Source organism: Hesperophylax consimilis, chromosome 1, assembly GCF_061612785.1.
Source record: "Hesperophylax consimilis isolate HC1 chromosome 1, BYU_Hcon_1.0, whole genome shotgun sequence".
NCBI lineage: Eukaryota > Metazoa > Arthropoda > Insecta > Trichoptera > Limnephilidae > Hesperophylax > Hesperophylax consimilis.
In genome coordinates, this window is record NC_142836.1 from 28,752,221 (window position 1) to 28,774,147 (window position 21,927).

General features: G+C 33.4%; 1 protein-coding gene across 13 annotated transcripts in view; it reads right to left on the reverse strand.

Annotated features, from left to right (window-relative positions):
* sif (guanine nucleotide exchange factor still life) overlaps positions 1 to 21,927 on the reverse strand; it is a 442,635-nt gene that overhangs the window by 404,172 nt on the left and 16,536 nt on the right. Inside the window, exon 1 of one of the 13 annotated variants that reach the window (XM_089631875.1) lies at positions 5,822 to 5,978. The exons of the other annotated variants lie outside the window; for them this stretch is intronic. The gene's annotated coding sequence lies outside the window, so the exon portion shown is untranslated. Of the gene's footprint in view, positions 1 to 5,821; positions 5,979 to 21,927 lie in introns of those variants that run through there. 13 annotated transcript variants of the gene reach the window in all.

The window sequence follows — 21,927 nt, forward strand, 5'->3', positions numbered from 1 at the left end:
AATAGAGTAGATAGTAGCCAGTGCCGGAAGTGGGCCGCAGTTAGTGTCCTATTCAAGTGTTGACCGTCTTATCCAGTGGCGTCGGTGAGAAGTGTCCGAGAATAAACCAGATTACGTAACCGGAAAGTAATTAGTTCTCGGACTTGAATAAGATCGGCCGGACTTTTGCCGGTTAGCGGAATGCCCGTATTATGCGGTCAGACGGCAAGAAACCTCAGCAGTTTTGCCGTAATGCATGAAAGTGCCTGACTAGTACCTAATTGACTTTTAACGATGCGCCTGAATAGGGGGATGGGTGGCATTGTTTCTTTGATAGGGTTGATATAATTATGTAGCTTTATTTTAGGATTTAGTTTGCAACAGGTATTGGTTCAAAATTATTAGGAATAATGCACATTACGAATATTATATATGTTGTTGCTTTTTTTCACTATTTTCAACAAAATGATAAATAAATGTTTAATATTCAAATATTGTTTGGTAGTTTATAATCTGTGCAAGGAGAGGCTGGGCCTAAAGTGGGCGGATGCCTCCGCATAAACGCTGGATAGGGATGCTTGGAGACGCTTTGTCGATGCGACGGGTGACTGACCCTAATAGGACAAGGAGAAGATGTATGTACTATAGGTAAAATGTTAATCAAATTGCGAACAGAGAATGGCAATAAATATCATTTGAAATTAAGATTTTTTTCCTTATGTATTTTTTGTATAACGATCGAAATATTATCAGGTGGAGACAAATAAGAGAAAGGTTACTTTTTAATTGAATTTTTCTTAATTTGAACATGTTTATAGAGTGCAAGGGATGTTAATTATAACAAATAATAAAGAGTGCCACCAAGCATTATCAATGTAACTCATTTGTCTCAGCGCGTGTAAAGCACCCAGTGAGACTAACATTGTAAAACAACGTGATAAAAGTTATTATTATTATAAAAATACATAATACAATTATATACAAAAAAAATATTATCAGCGGCACGGTTCATCACGCTCCTCGTGTAATGAAAATTAATCAAATTTCATAATTTTTTTTTTTTTAAATGTTCAAATTATTACATATAAGTCAAAAAAGACCACCGTTAACCTAATGCTCTATTTTAAACATGTAAACAGTTGTTTTTTGTGAGAAATGTAATATATTGTAATATCACGGAGAATTTTTTAAATTGACGATCGCCGGTGAGAATAATCGTAGAATAAAAACATGGTTGCAATTTGATAGATATGGCTTTTGTGCAAAATGAAATCTCGATCTTCTACAACGTGAGACTCCAAAGCTTTTAACCATGTCACCGACGGTATTAAATTTTTGTTAGTAAATTAATACTCTGGTGGGAATAGCCAGGTCATAGATGTGTTAGTTAAAATGCTTTGTTTCCAAACCCTACCTGTGACAAAAAGCCTTGGTTTATTTATCAAAAAAATAAAACATGCAAATGGAAGTGTTGTGAATCACGCCTGTACATTTATATGAGCAAAATGATGATTGGCTTATAGTACATTACGAAAGCTTTTTTTTTTATTATTTCTAAAATTAAATTTTGACCGCTGCCGCTGATGGAATCAGACCGAAAACGACCTAAAAATATTGGTTGGTCTGTATTAGTTTTATAGAATTATGATTTATTGGTAATTTTTTTTTTAAATAGTTTGGGCTGAAAATATAACTCAACGTATTCAAATAGTTAGTAAAATCTAAGCATGTCAATAATAAAATACAATTCGACATCATCTGTTATTGTCTTTATGAATATTAGTTGATTGGTTAGAGACTGTTTACAAATGCGTCGGGTTTTCTACCAGGCATTGTGGGTAGAATTCATCTTCCAGTTTAGACATCCATCATCGAACAAGCAATATCTTGCTTGTCATAATTAAGGTAGTAAGAGATTCTCAAATACTGTTAATTCCGAATATACCCGATTACGTGGTGCAGCTGCGCTTATCCTAACAATTATAAAGACGAAATAAGAAAATACTAGAATTTTAATGTAACCCATAACATATTCGTGTTTTACCGACAGTTTGTTAGGAAACCTGTCAATTCATGCGTTAAAGGCCTGCAGTCCCGTTTTTAACAAGATTACGAAAAGTTTGACTGAATTTTTGTAAATTAGCAAAATTTTATATCAGTAAGTTTTCTCGTCAGTCTCAGGAGTCATTTTTCATTTTTTAATATCTTGGTAAATAATAATATACTTCAAGTTGTCCTTCAATATTCTCAGCAAGTATCACTTAGCCTGAATATTGGTTGATCTATCGACAGTACCTGTAAATAGACAGAACATGATGTCTGCCGTTACAATGTCAAGGCGAATGATCGTGTGGTATTTTCTCTGATTGTAGAATTTATTATTTAATATTACGAGTGTTATGATTCACTTCCCATGTTATCCAATAATATTCATATTCTTGATCTATCGACAATACCTGTAAACAGACAGAACATAATGTCTGCCGTTACAATGTCAAGGCGAATGATCGTGTCGTAGTTTCTCTGATTGTAGAGTTTATTATTTAATATTACGAGTGTTATGATTCACTTGCCTTGGTATCCAATAATCTTCATATTCTTGATCTATCGACAATACCTGTAAACAGACAGAACATGATGTCTGCCGTTACAATGTCAAGGCGAATGACCGTGTCGTAGTTTCTCTGATTGTAGAGTTTATTATTTAATATTACGAGTGTTATGATTCACTTGCCTTGGTATCCAATAATCTTCATATTCTTGATCTATCGACAATACCTGTAAACATACAGAACATGATGTCTGCCGTTACAATGTCAAGGCGAATGATCGTGTGGTAGTTTCTCTGATTGTAGAATTTATTATTTAATATTACGAGTGTCATGATTCACTTGCCATGTTATCCAATAATCTTCATATTCTTGATCTATCGCCAATACCTGTAAACAGACAGAACATGATGTCTGCCGTTACAATGTCAAGGCGAATGATCGTGTCGTAAGGTAGTTTCTCTGATTGTTGAGTTTATTATTTAATATTACGAGTGTTATGACTCACTTGCCCAGGTATCTTATCATCATATTTTTCACATTCTTGATCTATCGACAACACCTGTAAATAGACAGAACATGATGTCTGCCGTTACAATGTCAAGGCGAATGATCGTGTCGTAAGTTAGTTTCTCCGATTGTTGAGTTTATTATTTTATATCACGAGTGTTATGACTCACGTGCCCAGGTAGTCAATACTCTTTATATTTATTTATTCCACAGGTCACGCCTACATCACATACGCTATCCTACAATAGCAGAAAATAAATATGATACGCCATATTATGATATCACTGTCTGCATGGTTACAAGTTACCTTGTTCAGTTAACAGTATTAATATTCAAAACTGGAATTATGATTCAGACATTATCATGATTTTTTTATTGCATAGATTTTAAATACAGAAATAGGAATTAACACATTAGTGCGATCATTGCTACAATTAAAATACTGCTTACAAAAACAATTGACGGCCTGGTGTGTGCCATGTGATGCCTCCAGCTGAGCAAGCTGGAGGTTGCGGGTTCTAATCCCGGCGTGCGCAAGTGAATTTTATTTGATTAATTCGTGTTAAAAACAGTATATTTGCGATACGTTTCATATTGAAAAATACTCTCAGTATCGCCCTGGTGTAAGACCACCATTCGGAATTGAAACCTTGCTTGAAATGGCTTTGGCCGTGTTCGGTGACCAGATCTGAATAGCCAGGTAATTCACAACCTTCCACTTTCCAATCTCTTCCCCCTCCCCATTACTTTCACCCTCATAACATACCCCAATTAAGGATGCCATTGTCTCACTGGCTCCGGACGGTTGGGAGTAGTTGGGACTCCTGTCAGGTTTCAACAATTTAAAAAAATGGTTTTCTCAAAAAGTAATTATTATATATCCCGCCGACGGGAATTGAAACCGCACCGCCGAAACCGCCGGTCAGATGCTCTGAACAACTAAGCTACGTGGGCTTAATATGTACTAGTATTTCAATCAACAATTATTGCCTATTATATTTTTTTCCTATTACATTTTTTATAATATTTTTTATAATAATTTGTTATTCTTTGTGCCATGCATAATCCTAAAAACATTACTTTATCTTTAAAAAATAATAGAATTATTTTAGTGGGAATGCACATATTATTTTGAAATCTAAAGCATTAAAAATAATTTTGTCGATTGTAAACAACACAATGTGTTTTGACTTTAGACAGTCAAGACGTTAAGCCATAAATGTGAAAAGAAAAAGCCAATTTCAATGCTTATTACTTTAGTCCTGCAGTACAAATCGAAACCGCAACCTTCCAACTCATGTATAAATCATTGCGCCACAGAGGTCGCTTTGGATGGATTCCATTCACGGAGGCTTCTATCGCGCAGGCATGTCTATACTTCATACGTGGGTTCTATCTTCGTTATTTCATTTACTTACTATTGATCATACAGAGTCATCACAATCCAGACACGTATCTCCGTCTCTTCAGAAAAGCATATACGTGAAAAAAAAATTGTTGAAAACGAATCTCAAATCTGGCCAACTGTAGGTTCTTATTTTTTTGAATTCCTTACCGTTTATACCACAAAACTGAACTTTTCAGTAAAACGAACATTATTTTAGTTCGTTTGATCTATGTAAGCACACGGAGAAAAATGATCCTGTTAAAAAAGTGATAGCTATTTTATGATAAAATATTAGTAATTCAGAACATATCGTAACACGCGTTCTTTTCCTAATAAATATCATGAAGGAATGCAACAATATCAGTATGTCTATATCAGTATTTGTATGAACACTTGTTCCATTATTACTTTTGAGGAAAGTCATATTGTTTAACAATACGTAATACTTATTACGAATAAGAAAAAGGGAGTAATACCTTCATATTCACTGCCAAGTATAAATAAGATCAATGTTCGGAGTCTGACAGACTGCCCAGATATTTTGCAAAAATTCAAATGTACCATTGTCACAAATGTGCGCATTTTATTTGACAATTGCCAAAAAAATGACAAAATCAGCGTCATTTTATTTAAAAATTGAAAAGCTCTCATTAAATGCTGATTCTATGTCCATTTCAGCTTTTGGACAAATTGTGATCAGCCAAAGCTTATTACAATTTGATGGAAGTTACATTTGAATTTCTGCGAAACAACTGGGCTTAACACAACTACTTTACCCGAATGTCTGATGTCTGAAACTGGCAATAAGAACTTATAGAATAAGAACCCATTTTCGAGACGGCTACAATTTACAATAACTTGTATATATCGCTCTTAAAGTAATTTAATCATTAAACTTTACTTTTCAATGTAGGCAAATTATTAAAATAACTTTCAAGGTTTCATATACCATTGCAATCATTCACAGAATTGAAGTATGATTAATCCAGTTGAAGTTAAAGTTGATATGACCAAACAAGCTTCATGGAACATAGCACTTCCCCGGCAAGGAAGAGGTCTTGGGTACAATTCCTTGATGCGACTCAATGATTAAATATTACGATTTGAGGATTTACTCATTAAGTTATCCACCATAAAAATATAAAGAAATGCTTATTATTTTTACTGAGTTCGAAAATTACCATTATCATTTTGTGTGAAAGTGGAAAGAGTGGGCATAAAAACTCGCCCTCTGATCTCTCTGATGTCTTGTTAGGAGAAACTTGATAGCAAATAATCTATGCAAGAATTTATACTGAGTTTTCCTAAAGACAGAAGTATCACAAGTATATTTCCTATCGGAGACGTGGGCGTGCTGGGTATGTTTATAAACTAGAAACAATATTAACTTACCTACCCATCATCATTATAAAATAGCTTGAATGTTTAAGACGCACGCACATTAGCGGAACTTTCACTCACTTTTCATACTTGATCAATCACTTAACTTCGGCAATAAAATCATACAGCTGATCAAATCTAGCAACTTGGCTTCCTAGGAGCATCAAGCTACTTTGCCATACATATATTATTATTGTAACTACCAATAATGAAACCAAATCTTTTATAATCGACCAGCGTTTTTCTTTTTCCGCGGCACCCGAAACAAAACAAACAGTCACAATATTTTGACGGACGGAAATAATCTCGCGTCGGGACGTCCACGTGTGAGCGTCGCCAGTGACGTCAGATGTCCGTGGTCACGTGACGGACTGGTGCGGGTGGTGAGATGCCGTTCCGGGCCGACACTGAGCGGGGACTTGCCTGACTAGGCCCACTAGCCAGGCGAGTATGGTGGCTCTACTTCTATGGCCATGGTGGTGACCATGCGTCAGTGATGAGTTTGTGAATTAAAGGTTTACTCAAAGTTAGAATAAAGTTTGCAGACTGATTTATTGTGCCCGAACAACTGTAAGTTTGGCCGTGAGGTTTAAATTAATTTGATTCAACACTGTTATTTTGGGTTGTCGAAGGTACAATAAATAAAGTTCTTCTCCCGACAGCCAAACTAAATAATTTGCATGGATTATTTGAAATGTAATTTAGGAACTTTAGGTAATGTACTAACTTAACTATATGTACATCATAAAATATCTGTAATAAATAAATAGCATAATTGGGTATCGGTGGGGATGGTTAAATCATTTCCATAATCATATATCACCTAAAATAATATCATAAGGACACATCAGACATCCTTTAAAAACTTCAATCTTATTTCAGAATATAATTTATTGTTATCTGATTATTTTGTCTCATTCCATTTTTGTTATATTATAATTATACTTAAACTTTAAATTTACAATTATAATGGCGCTGCTACCCAACTCAAAGATGAGAATTAAATTCTCTACTGAGATGGGTAGAAGTAGAAGTAGGTATTGTTAAAACAAATAGCTTGTTCATCCAACCGTGTATATCTTTATAGAATCAATTATAAAAAAAGAAATATATATTTAATCATATCCTCTAAAAATATTATATCAGCTTTCGAAATATTACTAGTGTGTAGCGATGAGTCCTTGCGATAATTTCTCACGAAAACGACGCTATGTAAATTAGCCAAATATGATAGGAGTATAAGTGATTGTGTTTATTAGTACGCGTTTATTGTTGCATTTATTACGTATTCATTTCTTGTAATATTGCCAGCTCTGGCTTTGGAATTCAACAATTCAAAAAACTGTTCTACCTTATATTATTACCTACCTAATAAGTACACTAATTTTCTTATTTTTATTTCTTCTATTTTTAAAGATTAATAAATATTATAGTATTTAAGTTATATATATTAACACATATATATTTAGTTAAATTTTAAGTTTGTAATTATATTTCTTGTTCTAATGATATTTGTATTTGTTATTTATTAAAGGTTTTTTTAATATTTATGTTTTGTAATTATCTTTCTGTGTGGTGTTGATATTTGTATTATGTAACTGAAGTTTATAATATTCTGTTTTGTACAGATTAGTTAACATCATATTATGTTATTTTCATAAATGAAATTAAAAAAAACTTCAAAATATTTTTTGTTCGTTCAATAAATAAAAATCTTAAAAAGAGTTTTGTAACTAGAGTCAAACTGGACGCTAACTACACATGTTATAACAATTATATAATTTTCATCTCACTCAAACCGAAATGAACGCATTTTAACTTCTTGTATTATTTATAATGCGTAACTGAAATTAAATAAGAGCCATGGTTTCGAATCAATTTTTAGTATATTAATGTTTTTTTAAATGAAAATTTGTTACCAAAATAATGAATGGTCACAACATTTGTCCGACATAAAGTTATTTATATCCGCGCCTATGCAGTAACATATATTATCTCGGAAAACGTGTTGATTTCTTCCGATTGATTAACAGCTGTTTATCTTTAGTATAATCACTGGTGCAGAATTGACAATGAGAAATATTCACTTGTGTTTGCTCGTGGTCTAATGCAGATCAATCCTGTTTTTTTATTAGATTTAAGTACCGTTTTCAAATATTGTTCCAAAATTGTAGGTGTCCTGACAGTTAATCTCCCGACAATTGGCCCCCCGACTGTTGGCTCGCAACAGTTGATCTCTCGGATAGTTGATCCCCTTGACAGTTGATCCCCTGACATTTGATCCCTCGGACATTTGATCCCTCGGAAATTTCATCCCTTGGACATTTCGTCCCTCGGAAATTTTATCCCAAGGACATTTAATCCCCTAAAGAATTATTTCCTCTGCAGGTACGTCAACATTTTAATAGATGGCTAGTTGCTATCCACACACTTTGAAATGGACTTATTTAAAAAAAAATTATAGTCTCTCGAATTACTTTTGCAATATTTTATCTATGCTGATTTTAGCTTTCCTTTGGTCCACTTTCTGTCACAAATGCTATTTTGCGTTTATTTTCTCCACTTTAGGTAGATACCTACAAAGATAAGCCATATTGCATGCGCACGGAAACCTCCATAAAGCGTTGAACCTTCAAATAGTCAGCCATGGAATAAAGAATAACACAAGAAATTCAATGTGGGCGTGTTTCGTGTTCGAGAATTCTGTCTATTATTTTCTTAAATTTCAAATACAGAACTGTGTTTCATAATTATAATGAAATTTTCATTTAGAACAAACGAGATGGCGCTATGCGACGTCAAAAACAAAAGAGAGACAGTGCTATTTGAAATATTAGAACTAAATCGTTGCAGACATTGGTTTCAGTTTGGAAGTCATTTCTAGTGTTCTTGATTCTGTAACTGCATAAGATATTTTTTATGGGTGGGCTACACCGACAGCGGAGCCAAAAGTATTACTTTGTTTGCAAATGATTGAAGAAAAATGTACACAATTTTATTTTACATATTCCAAGAAATAGAATAAAACAACACTTTAAGTACAATAGGAATTAATTTCTGTTAAATACGTAATTAAATATATTATTATGGATATTTTTTATTTCTATTGGCAACGAGCCATAGCTCAGTAATAAAATGTTCATGAAATGTAACTGGCTAATGGAATTGAGAAATACTTTGAGTGAGTCTTCCCTTAGAGGTATTTTTTACTTAGCGTTCGCTCAGTTTTGATTGACGAGGGGTCGTTAATGTCTTAAATTAGGATGAACTTTGTATCCGATACAACTTTTTTAAGGCTTGTTATTTATGATCATCTTTCACCGTCATCAGAGTTTCGCGAGATAAGAAGAGACATCAATATAAAGAACGAGAGGCAACACTATAGCAATTTTATTTGTACGTTTACTATTAGGAAGCTTTAGATTGGCAAGGCAGGAAGGCACAAGTCCGGGCTAATCTCCGCTATATATCGCGAGCAGTCAGACCTACAATTCAACATCCCGCATGATGCGTAGACCAGCGACAGATATATCACTGGACCAAACCGAGGGAGATAAGGCGGGCCAGATCCTGCGTATTTTTCATTGAAGTGCGTAATCAACGCGTGTAACTATGCTCGGACATGTATTGTACGTATACCAAGGAAACATAATATATTTTACCAAGTGAACTGTATTTCTGTGATACTAACATACATTATGAATATATGAATATGAGCAATGCGAATTTTCTGTTGGCGATGTAATTTTTATGTTGAGTTATGGAGCTTTCAAATGTCAATTTTTCAGTAGTAAAAATGTCCGAGATAAAACTTTTTTTTTTGCCATAAAAGTTATTTGTCCAAATTCTCGGGCTAAACCGGATCACTTATTACTTTACTTTTGATTTAATTTTTTTAATTTTAATTTTTCACATTAATTTAATTAATCTTGCGTTTAAGGCGATGCCATACGTAGTAATGCAAAATCATGTGTTTTTAGTTTGAAAATTTGGTCACCTAGAAATGTTTCAGATGCTTTAATTAAATACTGCAAGTAGAATACATCTTGGCCTTTGCACTGATCGAGTATTTTTTAGATAAGTTTTTTTATAAGCCCAGAAACAAATAGTGTATAAGGCCTATGAAAACTGCTTTAATGTTCAAAATCTCCTACTTATGAACCCATTTTCGGTTATGATTTTACTGTATAATGTGGCAAATAAAGTTATTTATAAAATGATCGAAAAAAAATTAAATATTTATGCCTGAACATCCACAAAATAAAATAAAAGGCACTTTTTGGCCATGTTTTTTTCTTGCATAAATCAAAACAGGCGGATGGTGTTAAGCGGGAATTTAAACCTTATCGCCATCTACGTAAGGGTTGTTATTGATAGCGGCTCAATTTAAAATATTATACGACGTAGTGCATCGCCTTAAATCAATTTTATTCAAAAATCTCAGTCAAGGAATTTACCACGCCATATTCCCAGAGAGAGTAGGCAGGGAGGATTGGTAACCACACAACACTCAGCTCCTGTTTTGGCACACACTACATTGATACAACGAGCCATACAAACTACTCTATTATTTCGACGCTTGACATAACACATGCCCCGATAACAATGCGATTTATTCGAATAAACACGTCTTTCTCAGGCGTCACTGACTTCATCAACCATTCACTTTTGCGTCACATAATTTCCTGACAGTCCAGTCTGTATCAAGCATAACATGCGTGTCGTTATATAAACCCTAGAGTTTTCATTCTCATTTCTCAACTCACCCTGACACATTTTATTAAGGCGATGCACTACGTCGTGTAATATTTTAAATTGAGCCGCTATCAAAAATTACCCTTACGTAGATGGCGATATGGCTTAAATTCCCGCTTAACACCATCCGCCTGTTTTGATTTATGCATGAAAAAAACATGTTCAAAAAGTGCCTTTTATTTTATTTTGTGGAGGTCCAGGCATAAATATTTAATTTTTTTTCGATAATTTTATAAATAACTTAACTTGCCACATTATACAATAAAATCATAACCGAAAATGGGTTTGTAAGTAGGAGATTTTAAACTTTAAAGCAGTTTTCATAGGCCTTATACATTTTTTTTTCTGGGCTTATAAAAAGACTTATCTAAAAAATACTCGATTATTTCAAATGCCAAGATGTATTCTACTTGCAGTATTTAATTAAAGCATCTGAAACATTTCTAGGCTACCGAATTTTCAAACCAAAAACACATGATTTTGAATTACTACGTATGGCATCGCCTTAAACATTAGAAACGCGCGGTTTTATTTCATTCACACATTACATTATATCGGAACTCGTGTTATGAAAGCTTCCTGAACTGTGTGGGCGAAAAACCGTTTCAATTTCATTAAGAAACATAACGTCATGTGTAATGCGGTAATGAGAAAATAGTACTTCCTTTACAAGTTGAAGCTAACCCTTCCTTAACTATCAATTTCAATTAGGAAGCTCCCCATTGGTTTACTGCACCATAAGTCATGAGGCGAATATTGGATACTTGACACACCCTGTTTGCATTCGTTACAACGTAATGGGTGATACAAGAAATATATTATTTTTAGTAGAATATTCTACTAAAATAGACGGCCTCCGTAGCCAAGTGGTAAGGCTTTCGACTAGCAAGCGGCAGTTTACTGGTTAAAATCGCGGCATGCGCAAATAAATTTAATTGGATTATTTTTTTTTAATTACTCATTTGAAATTATAAATTGTATATTTGCGGCACGTTTCAGAGTGGAAGATACTCTCAGTATTGAACTGGTTGAGACTACCATTCAGAATTGAAACGTTGCTTGAAATGGCTTTGGCCATATTTGGCGACCAGATCTGAATAGCCAGGTACTTCCCCACCTTCCTCCTCCCCATCTTCTTCCACCCCGGTACCTTCAGTGTCACAACCACTCTAAGTGGGGATGACGTAGTTTCACTTGCTCTACAAAAATCGTAAATATGATTGAAATTCATTTGAAACATATAGTTTCGGTCGCTTTTATCGTAAATTCTGTAAATTGAATTTTAAAATAATTCCCCAATTAGGGATGTTATTAATATGGGGATGAGATGGATACAGGAAGGTGGGAAGTACCTGGATGTTGATATCTGGTCACCAAAAACAGCTGAAGCCATTGATAGTTAAGCTCAAGTAGGTTTCATGTTACTTAAAAAAAATCAGGGTTGTCTTCGATGAATCAGAAACCTTGTTAAATTACTTCAATGGTTAGAAAATAATTACTCTCTCTCATATTACGCCTATATAACACACGATTCGGTTTACACACACGGAGAAAAATAACACTTTTAAAAAAGTGAAAGCATGTTAAGTTCCTGATGAAACATTAGTCATTCAGAATATATCAAGAATACGTGGTCTTTTCTGAACAGTTGTCATGACGGCAAGCTACAATATCAGTATTTACAAAAGCCGTCCTCATAAAACATTTGCTTTTGAATGATACTTTGTTACGAGCTCTTTCAATTCATTCGTTATAGGGCCGCAGTCCCATTTTTAACAGGAAAACGAATAATTTGAAAGATTTTTAATAAATTAACAGTATTTCATTTAAGTAAGTTTTCTCTACGTACTTTATGACGCATCGATGGGCTAAAACAATTTGTCTACTTTTTTCTACTGTGAGAAGACAGAAATAAATATACTACATAATACCTATATGTAGATGTAGCAGGCCGCGACCTACTCACTATGTGTTAGTACTAGTAGGCATTTTCAACTTTTATAGCCCATACTCCGTTTAAAGTTATTACCACCATATTTTCTAATCCCAATAAAATAAGTCAAATGCAATGGCATTATTTTTAGGTTCGTGGCTCGACGTGGGTATAATATACTATGCACGGAATGCTGTACTAAATAAAATGATTTCACGATAGGAACCAATATTCTTTGAATAATTATTTAACTTTTTTGGCTGGAAGAAATTGCCACCTGGTCGGTAGTACGTTTACCTATTTCTGTCGTTTAAATAAATTAATTCAATAAATTGATGGCCTAGATGTTCGCGGAAATTCATGTGTTACAAAGTCATTAAATGGTCACTCAGCGCCATTTTGTTTTTTTGAAATTTTAAAAGTTCCCGTTGAACGCCGATTCTAGGTGCGTTTCAATTTTCGATCAAATTGTAATAAGCTTAACATTAAGATAATTGTCCTCTTCTGCTGATCACAATTTGTTCAAAAGCTGAACTGAACTGGAACCGGACTGAATAACAATTAATGGGAATTTTTCAACAGTAAAAAAAAATTGCACTGAATGGCTATATGATGCACATCAAAAATATCTTCAAATTAATCGTAATCCAGTTATAAACGGGATTGCAGGCCATTAACAAATGAATTGATAGGTTTCCTAGTAAACTATTATCACGATGTCTGAACACCTGAAATTTCTATTATTTTTGCATTTCGTCAATGTATATTATCAAAGCCAATATAGTTGCACGAACACGTGTTCCAATATATAAGGAATTTACTAAAACTTTATCAGAAAACATTGCATTGGATTCATTCCACTGCACTTGCATTGCATACCGTTTTTAACCAGATTCCTAATTATTTGATGAGATTTTTTAATAAAAATAGTATTTGATTGATAATCATATTTAAATTATTTAAAAAAAATTATTTCAGTTCGAAAGATTGACGGGCCCTGAGATAAACATCGTTGATCGCAGATTTGCATTAGCTGCCAATGAAAAAGAGCCACTTGCATGATTTAAAAAAAAAATAGGATTGTGGAAGTGTATTTATATAAATACAAAAAATTATCTTATTTAATTTCTTTCACTTCCATTGAGCATTTTCATGAAAAGTGCTATTTTTAGTCATTTGAAGAACATTTAGGTAGTTATCTACATTAAAAAGAGAAGTAATTTAGGATACATATTTTTTAAATGAATTAAAACAACTATAAAAAATATGTTCAGAAAAAATTTTCGTTAAAACAACGTGTACTAGATAAAATCGTCAAATTTACTATCATTTTTCAAATGGCAATAGTTAAAAATATTGTGAATTTGTTATGTGACACCACGAACTAAAAACACGTACATTGACATTAAATAACATATTTTTTCTAGTATTACCGTATTCCCTTATGCAAGAGACGCATTGTCCCAAGAAGGAATGCTAAGCTTGTCGTTTTCCCACTGCCCACCTTACCTCTCCTAGAATGGTCAAATGGCACACCTGATTGAGCAACTCTTCTCTAATGCCATAAATTATATGAATACCTTCATTCTATAGCACGAAATGCATTTACTCAAAAGACATTCATTTAATACCGTCACGTTTCCAATGTACAAAATTGTTTTCTATGGAGTATCTGATAAGTATAGTATCAACATACGGTAAAATGCTGTTTTATCTGGGATCGTAAAAACAGCATAAAAATGTGGTGCGTTTTATGGTTTGTATATGTAAATTGCAGAAATTTAAATACCAATATCTACTGAACTTTGTATACAGCAAACGAATTGAAAAGAGTTACTTTTTACCCACCCAGTCTTCTAGGAAAGTCAATAGAAGATTTTTTCAAAATCGAATAACGCAATGGAAATTTCAATAATTTACACCGGTTATCAAATCATTGCAGATCTACAAAGTTTAGCTTTTCAGTAACAGATAATCTACTAATTTTTTTGTACCATAATTAATATAATTTACAATAGCGACTGCGTAGCTAAATATGTCGATCTTTATCGGACCTAATAACCGAACCTAACCTAACAAAGAGATTTGTTAATATTCATAATGATTGACAATATCGACGCCCTCGACTGCATATTATATAAATATGCCAAAATGTACCTAACCTAATAACCCAACCCAATATAAGCCAATGATTTGTTTGTATCCATAATCAATAATCAACAATAGCGACTCCCGACCAATATTAGTATATCAATCTGTAATCTGTGCCAAATTTTATAGGTATATGAATTTTTTTAGATTATTTAAAATCGCTTTGTCAAGTTAATTCAAGTCTCAAAATACACACAGCCTCCTTATTTGGTAACTTTAACATTTAATGGCATATTCCTCTTCCCGCTGGAGAATCATTATTAAGGAATTATCATTAATCAGTGTCGTTAACTAATGAAGGCGTCGCAGCATCATGTTGCTTGGATTTGTCTGGGACAGGAATAATAGCGAGTCTTTCAGGGGACGCCGGAAAAATATAACGTGGATTAGGATTGCTTTCAAATTTTGTTCAAATTTATCACCTTTCTTTTAAGAAGCCATAAAAGCTTTACAAAATAGCTCAGAAATTGATGACTTGTGTTGGGAAGTGGTTATATTCTGTAGCTTGGGATAATTTGTGTTGGGAAGTGGTTATGTTCTTTTGCTTTGGATAACTTGTGTTGGGAAGTGGTTATGTTCTGTAGCTTAGGATAATTTGTGTAGGGAAGTGGTTAGGTTCTTTAGCTTAGGATAATTTGTGTAGGGAAGTGGTTAGGTTCTTTAGCTTAGGATAATTTGTTTAGGGAAGTGGTTAGGTTCTTTAGCTTTGGATAACTTGTGTTGGGAAGTGGTTATGTTCTTTAACTTAGCTTTATTATTTATTTATTGTTTTCAAATTTAATTTGTAAAACTCCATTTTAATTTTAAATTTTTCTTTTAAACATTCAATAATTATTTCTAAAGACGAAACAGCTAATTATTATCACACAGCACAACTTGTTTGTAAATAATCGTTTGTATTATGAGTTAAAAATTAATACTACTATTAAATAAGTAAAAAAACTTGAAAATCTGATTATTTAAAAAATAGTAAAATTATCAAAATGAGCTTAGTGGCAATAATTTTAAGAATACCCATTTATTTAAATGCTTTTTGCCACTATTTATGAGATTCCAACATACTCAATCATGATGAGGCAGAAGAAAATAAAAATTATCATATGATTAATATTAATAATGGGAGTTTGCTCCTAATTAGTGATTAATTAAACACACACAAAAGAGCCAAGCCCAGAAAACGTAGAAAATTTCATTCATAAGTGATGATCGTTAATGTAGGTACAGCTAAAATGTCAAACTGTTAAGGGAGGTTAGCAGCTAGTTACGCCCCCTTCAGCCCACACCTTCCTCCCACTACCTTCCTACACAGAACGTTTCATATTAAAATTAAAATAATAACGACTTTATTCCTGAATGTGGGGAGGTTTGTGCAATCTCACACATCCCATAAAAAAAATTACAATAATATAACGGTTATATACAATAATAAGAACTAACAAAATTGCGATAATTTTGGTCTACTTTTTATCACCCTCCGCTACTCAAAATCATATTTATCTACGTAAGGTAATAAATAAATTACCGCAATGAACTCAAAGTATATGTACGCTCTTCATTAATTTTTTCATCGATATAAATTTTAACCGTTATTTCGACGGAAATGGCAGAACGTGCGTGAATCCAAATATATTTATTATTATCTAATCAGTTGTTGTTAAATTTTGTACGTTTTCCAAAATAAAAAAAATTAAACCAATATCTATTGTTTGTTTAGTAAAGTACACCTTGCAAAATGGGTATTTATTATTCTAACAGCGCATCGTTCCAGTCAAGTTAGTAGGAGAGCTTAATTATAGATAATTTTTTGTGCTTCGAAAGTCCCGACACCCTTCCTTTGAGGCCCGGGAGGTTACCCAGCCCACTTGGGCGGGTGCTACTCCACTCTTACGCCACATACTCATTTACATCTTTTAAATACGCATATTGGCATACATCACCTTCGTATTAGGTACTAGCTTAGGTACTAATTATTAGTTTTAGTAAAAAAAAAAGTTTGTAGAGTTTTGTGTAATTTTGTATGTCGTATAGTTTTGTAAAATACTGTACTGTCGATTTGTTTAGGTGTGAAAATTCTGTTGAGAACATTGAATAACTTACCTTTTTGACAAGACACAACATAAAAACATTTTCATCATAATTTATTATAGATTAAACAATGTGCAAGCAATATCAATTCAAACGAGCAAAATTACCTTTACCATGCAGTAAAACGTGAAAATATCAAGAAATAAAATAGTGAAGTAGTGAATACAGTTAAACAAATCATATTTAATTTATGAAATACTTTTAAAAGACCTTCACAGCTGGATAATTTTTAATATTAGTAAATATCTAAATACACGAGGAAGATTAATATTAGAGAGAAGTAGAATGAAGCAGCCATAAATAGTCAATTGATGACTTAAAGCATAATATATAAGTAGATGGCAGTCATTTATAACCAGTATTTTTAATTACTAATTAAAGCAACTTTACGAAATCGCAGATTTTGTTCGATTCGTTGAAAAAAACAAGCTTATTTAAACACTTACACAATACAGAGAAAAATAAACTAATTTAGTTCTTTTTTATATTAACAGGTGAATACGATTTGAAGATGTGCATGAAAATATTGGAGACGTGTTTATTATGCAGACATGGTGAGGGGAGCTGTATTAGTAAATGTGAAGGATGAGGTTAAAACGGACAGAAATCACAAAACACGAACTCGTACGACGTGGAAGGAGATATAACAGAGTGATTAAGACAATATGATATACGAACCTCCAAATTATTCCAATTTTGCGCAGATATTTTGGCAGCTTCAACGCTTCCCTTAGCTCCCATTGTGAGACGGTTATTTTAAATTCGCTTTCGTGGTAGAATAATCAACTGTATTTTTTATACGACGAATTAATGTCACAATAATCCCGAAAGCTTTAAGCAATTTGATTTGAATATAATAGTAAACACTACTCGGTGAATAAATTTATTTATTTTTCTGCTTATTAAACTACTATATAAGCTGGGCTGCCGTCAAAGCTATTCGTATCCTTTTTAGGTCAACATTGAAAAGGATCAATTTAGCGAGAAGATGATAATAGAGAAAGACATAAACATTCTATAGAATACGATGAAGTATGATTTATGATAGGTACCGCGATATGAAAATTATTGAAAATCAAATTATTACAACCTTTTCTCAGGATAAACAAAAATAGTTTTCAATTAAAGACTTTTTCAGGATACGTACCTAATGTAATCAAAGGTGTGCCGGAACGTGGAAAGGAAAATCCAATCCTGTCCCTGTGCAATGCTTTTTTTTAAATATCAATCAATCATAGAAAAATTCACACACAAGTATTTATATAAAAAAAAGTTATTTATGGACTGAAACAGGGAGGATAAGAAATTGTTAAGAATAATTTATTTTCTGTTTGTATTAGGGATACGCCAAAAGTAAGAACATAATTTATATTTATGAATCAACGACCTAGACATGTTAGAACGTTATTTTTGTTGTGAACGTTCATCTTACTTTCGAGTTCCTGAGCTAACGTTACAATTGAGAACAATAATCAATTATTATTAACTCCACATTCTAAGGAAATATCTAGAGAAAAACTCGTGGGCTTTTAATGGTTTTGCCCACAAGTAGAATAAGCTTTAAGCGTTAGGATATTTGGATGTACATTTGGAGTAGAGTGTAGAATGTAGAGAGCGGAGTGTACAGCGTGCGAAGCAAGGTACTGGAACCAGGCCGCAGTTAGCTCGCACCGGCCTCACAGATGCCCAGACAACTACCCCAGCCTCCTTTGAACCGAATCCGCAATTTACACTCGGCTGATCGCCAAATCACAACACGTTATACTCATTGGGATACACACATTAGGCTCTTGTTGACTGAATGTTAACTGGGCGTTGTTGATCGTCCTAACTCAGGGAAATATTTAGACTACTTTTCACATTAATTATTAATATTTTTCTATTTATTCGCAGATTACCGGATCGACCGCCTAATCAGAACCCTAATTTTCCAACGAATTTTAATTTGCGTACCCGACAAGACCTGATATTAGCAAAATAATTCGTGTTGACACGGAGCAATGAATAAATAATGCTTGGGTACGATATTTTTATCTCGACACCAGATAGCGATACTTCGTGGGAAATTATGACAGGAACACGGCTAAAACACTGAATTCCTTTAGATCACTCACAGATATTTTAAAAGGGCACGCGTAAACGGTTTTATTATAAAATTGGTAAAAGCCTCTGTGAAGCGAACACCAGTGTAGGTTGGTTTGTAATCACTACGTTCGGTAACGTCGCACCCCTGCAGAGAAGGGAGGGTGCTCTTTCGTCCCTCTCTACCGTCGGCCCAAGGGAGAAGACACTGCCGCCTGGTGGCTCTTCCTCAAACTAACCGTCTGTCAAACATGGCCGGCGGAACTCAAATCTCCAAAAGAAAAACAATTTTCCAAACACATTGCGACCGCCAGAGATTTATCACATTTCATGACGTACGAAGCGTTAAATCCATGACACTCTAATTTACTAAAACCGTTTATTCCGATGAGAGATTCACGTTTCAGACGTTTTAATAAACTAAAATATGGGCTGGTGGCTGGTGGAGATCACGGTGCGCATGTGCGACTGTCCGTGGATTCGATTTTGGTCCAGAGTGTTGGAATCTGTGTTTCGCGATGCTCCAGATAGGTTTTACATTCCACAAAAAGTACTCAAACTTTTTAATAAACACGCTTCGACTCTACGGGGTCTACGCGCTACGCATTTTACCGAGTGTCCTTTGCATTTAAGATCCACCCCTGACATAAAGGATACTGATAAAAAAGGGGAAAAAACAAAAAGTCATCTAAATGAGTAGTTATTATTAATAACTCAAAAAGTCAAATTTAATTCCATTCTAAACAACATTTTCATTGTTTTTACAGCATACAAAAACTGCGCTAAATGGAAATACGAATTGAAACAAAATAAAAGATTTACTTGATGTAATGGAAGTGATTACTACCTAATTATTATACAATACGTAAGCTCGGCTACATAAAGCTAATCGGTAAACCTTGTTAGGTTTCACACTGACGACAAATTATTTTTTACACTCTACGAAAATACCATAGAGAAAATAAATGAACAAGATGTGAGAATAAGTTAATAAAAATTAGAGGTATTTAAAATATTGAGAAAACAATTCTAATCAGCTCAGAACTTTCAAGACCAGAATTTTTAATGGTATGATTGCACCACAATGTCTAATCGTCATAAGTCCATTAATTCTGAGTCGAGCATCAGACTCGATCCTTTTACATCAAATCATTTTACTAGACTACAAGTGGTTTGAACCGAGTCTTATTTTTGCAGTTGTTCAAAGAAAAAAATACCAAAACATCCCATACGCACCGGCACCACAAATTAGTTCAGATAAATGAAAGTCACTAAAAAGAAAACTACCAATTAAAATCTTATTCATTTATTTTGATTGCCGTTATTTGGTTATTTTTTTTTATTAGAGGCTCTAGTTTGGCCTGGCTGTATTCAATATTTATTTTCAGCGGTCAATCTGTATCTGAAATAGGTACAGATCTGCGCAGCCTCGTGTATCCTTTTCTGTACTAAGGTCCATTTGAACGCGGTAGGTAGGTACTCCCACACAATTCAGAGAATTAAGAGGGAAAATGAAAGAATATGAGTATATTCTTTCGCATTCGAGTGAATGCACGAAATTCTAGGCAATTTGTAAAAAATAGAAGGAAAATGTTTTAAATAAAAAAAAATATTTCTCGTGTAAATTTTGTTATAAAGATTTTATTTGGACATATCGTGAGAAAAAAATACAAATAGCACTTTTTTTTGCATTTGAAAAAATTGTTTTGAAATAGTATGTATATACGTGATTTAGTAAAATTGTCACTTTACAGGATTCAGAAGGTACGCTTTTTATTCAAGTGAAAATTTTGAGTTTTAGTACTCAAAAGCTAGCGTATGTCCGCTTTATTGATCAATGATTTATACCATTTCGATATTATAAAAGAAGTGTTTCGATAAGTAATTGTCCGGTCAGTGGTTGAGTTGACATCGTGTCTGGTTCCCAACCAGGCCTCGTTAGTTAAATTCCTCGGTTGGCTCCATTCCAAGTCCTCCATCACGATACAAGCAACATTTTCGGCTTAATGCTTATGGTAGTAGGAGATTGTCATATATTGTCGGTTATTTGTAACCCGGGAATAATTATATGTTCAGTATTGCCATACCTATTTGAAAATACATCGATATAATAATATAGTATACCGTCATATTTTTTATCTTTTAATATACAAGGAAATGTAATAATATGTATATTTATATAAATATAAAATAAGAAGCAAATTTAAGTAATGGGAACCCACTAATGCGCTGCCTGTGTGTTTATAATATTATCATAAGCAATAATAAGAACTTATTTGATTCGATCAATTATTTAAAAAAAATACACAAAAGATAGTTAAGATGAGCTAAGAAAAGACACAAATTAACTGAACCGACGAGAGAAAAATGTCATTATGAAAATACATGGCCGAATTTTTTAACAAGAGAAACACTTTTTAGTGTAAATAAATATAACATCATATTCCAGAGGTAGTTTAACCTATAACTGGAGGTCGCGGGCTCAATTCCATATGCGCAAGAATTTTTTTTATTTTTTTATTTGTGTTATTTCACAATTTATTAATTTAAAATAATAAATAGTGTATTTGTGGCACGTTTCAGAATGGAAGTTACACTCAGTATCCCTGGTGTAAGACAATTAAGAATTGAAAATTTTTTGCAAATGGTTTTGATCTTGTTTTGTGACCAGATTTGAATAGCTAGGTACATCCCACCTCTATTTTCCCCATCTCCTTCCCTCCACACTACCTTCAACCTCACAACATACTTCAATTGATTAGTAGTCTCATTGTGTCTAGACCGTCTCGGGCAGTTGGGGCTCTTTCGTTGGGAGAGGTTTTACATTTTAAAAAATAACGTAGGGTTATAACTAACAAGAATATTTATGTATTTGGGTGATTGGTCAGACGAATTGAATAAAAATGCTTAATTCTCAATAATAAAACATACAAATCATCGAAAGTATGATGCAAGATTTTGGAAAATTGAACAAGACGGAATGGAGAATTTTTTTTTCTCTCAGTTTTGTATTTTTCGGTTCTACTAACTATCAGATTATGATCAATGCTCGTATCACGAAAGTATACCCCCTTAAACCCAACGCATCTCTGAAACTTACGTAAAGTAATTTCTAA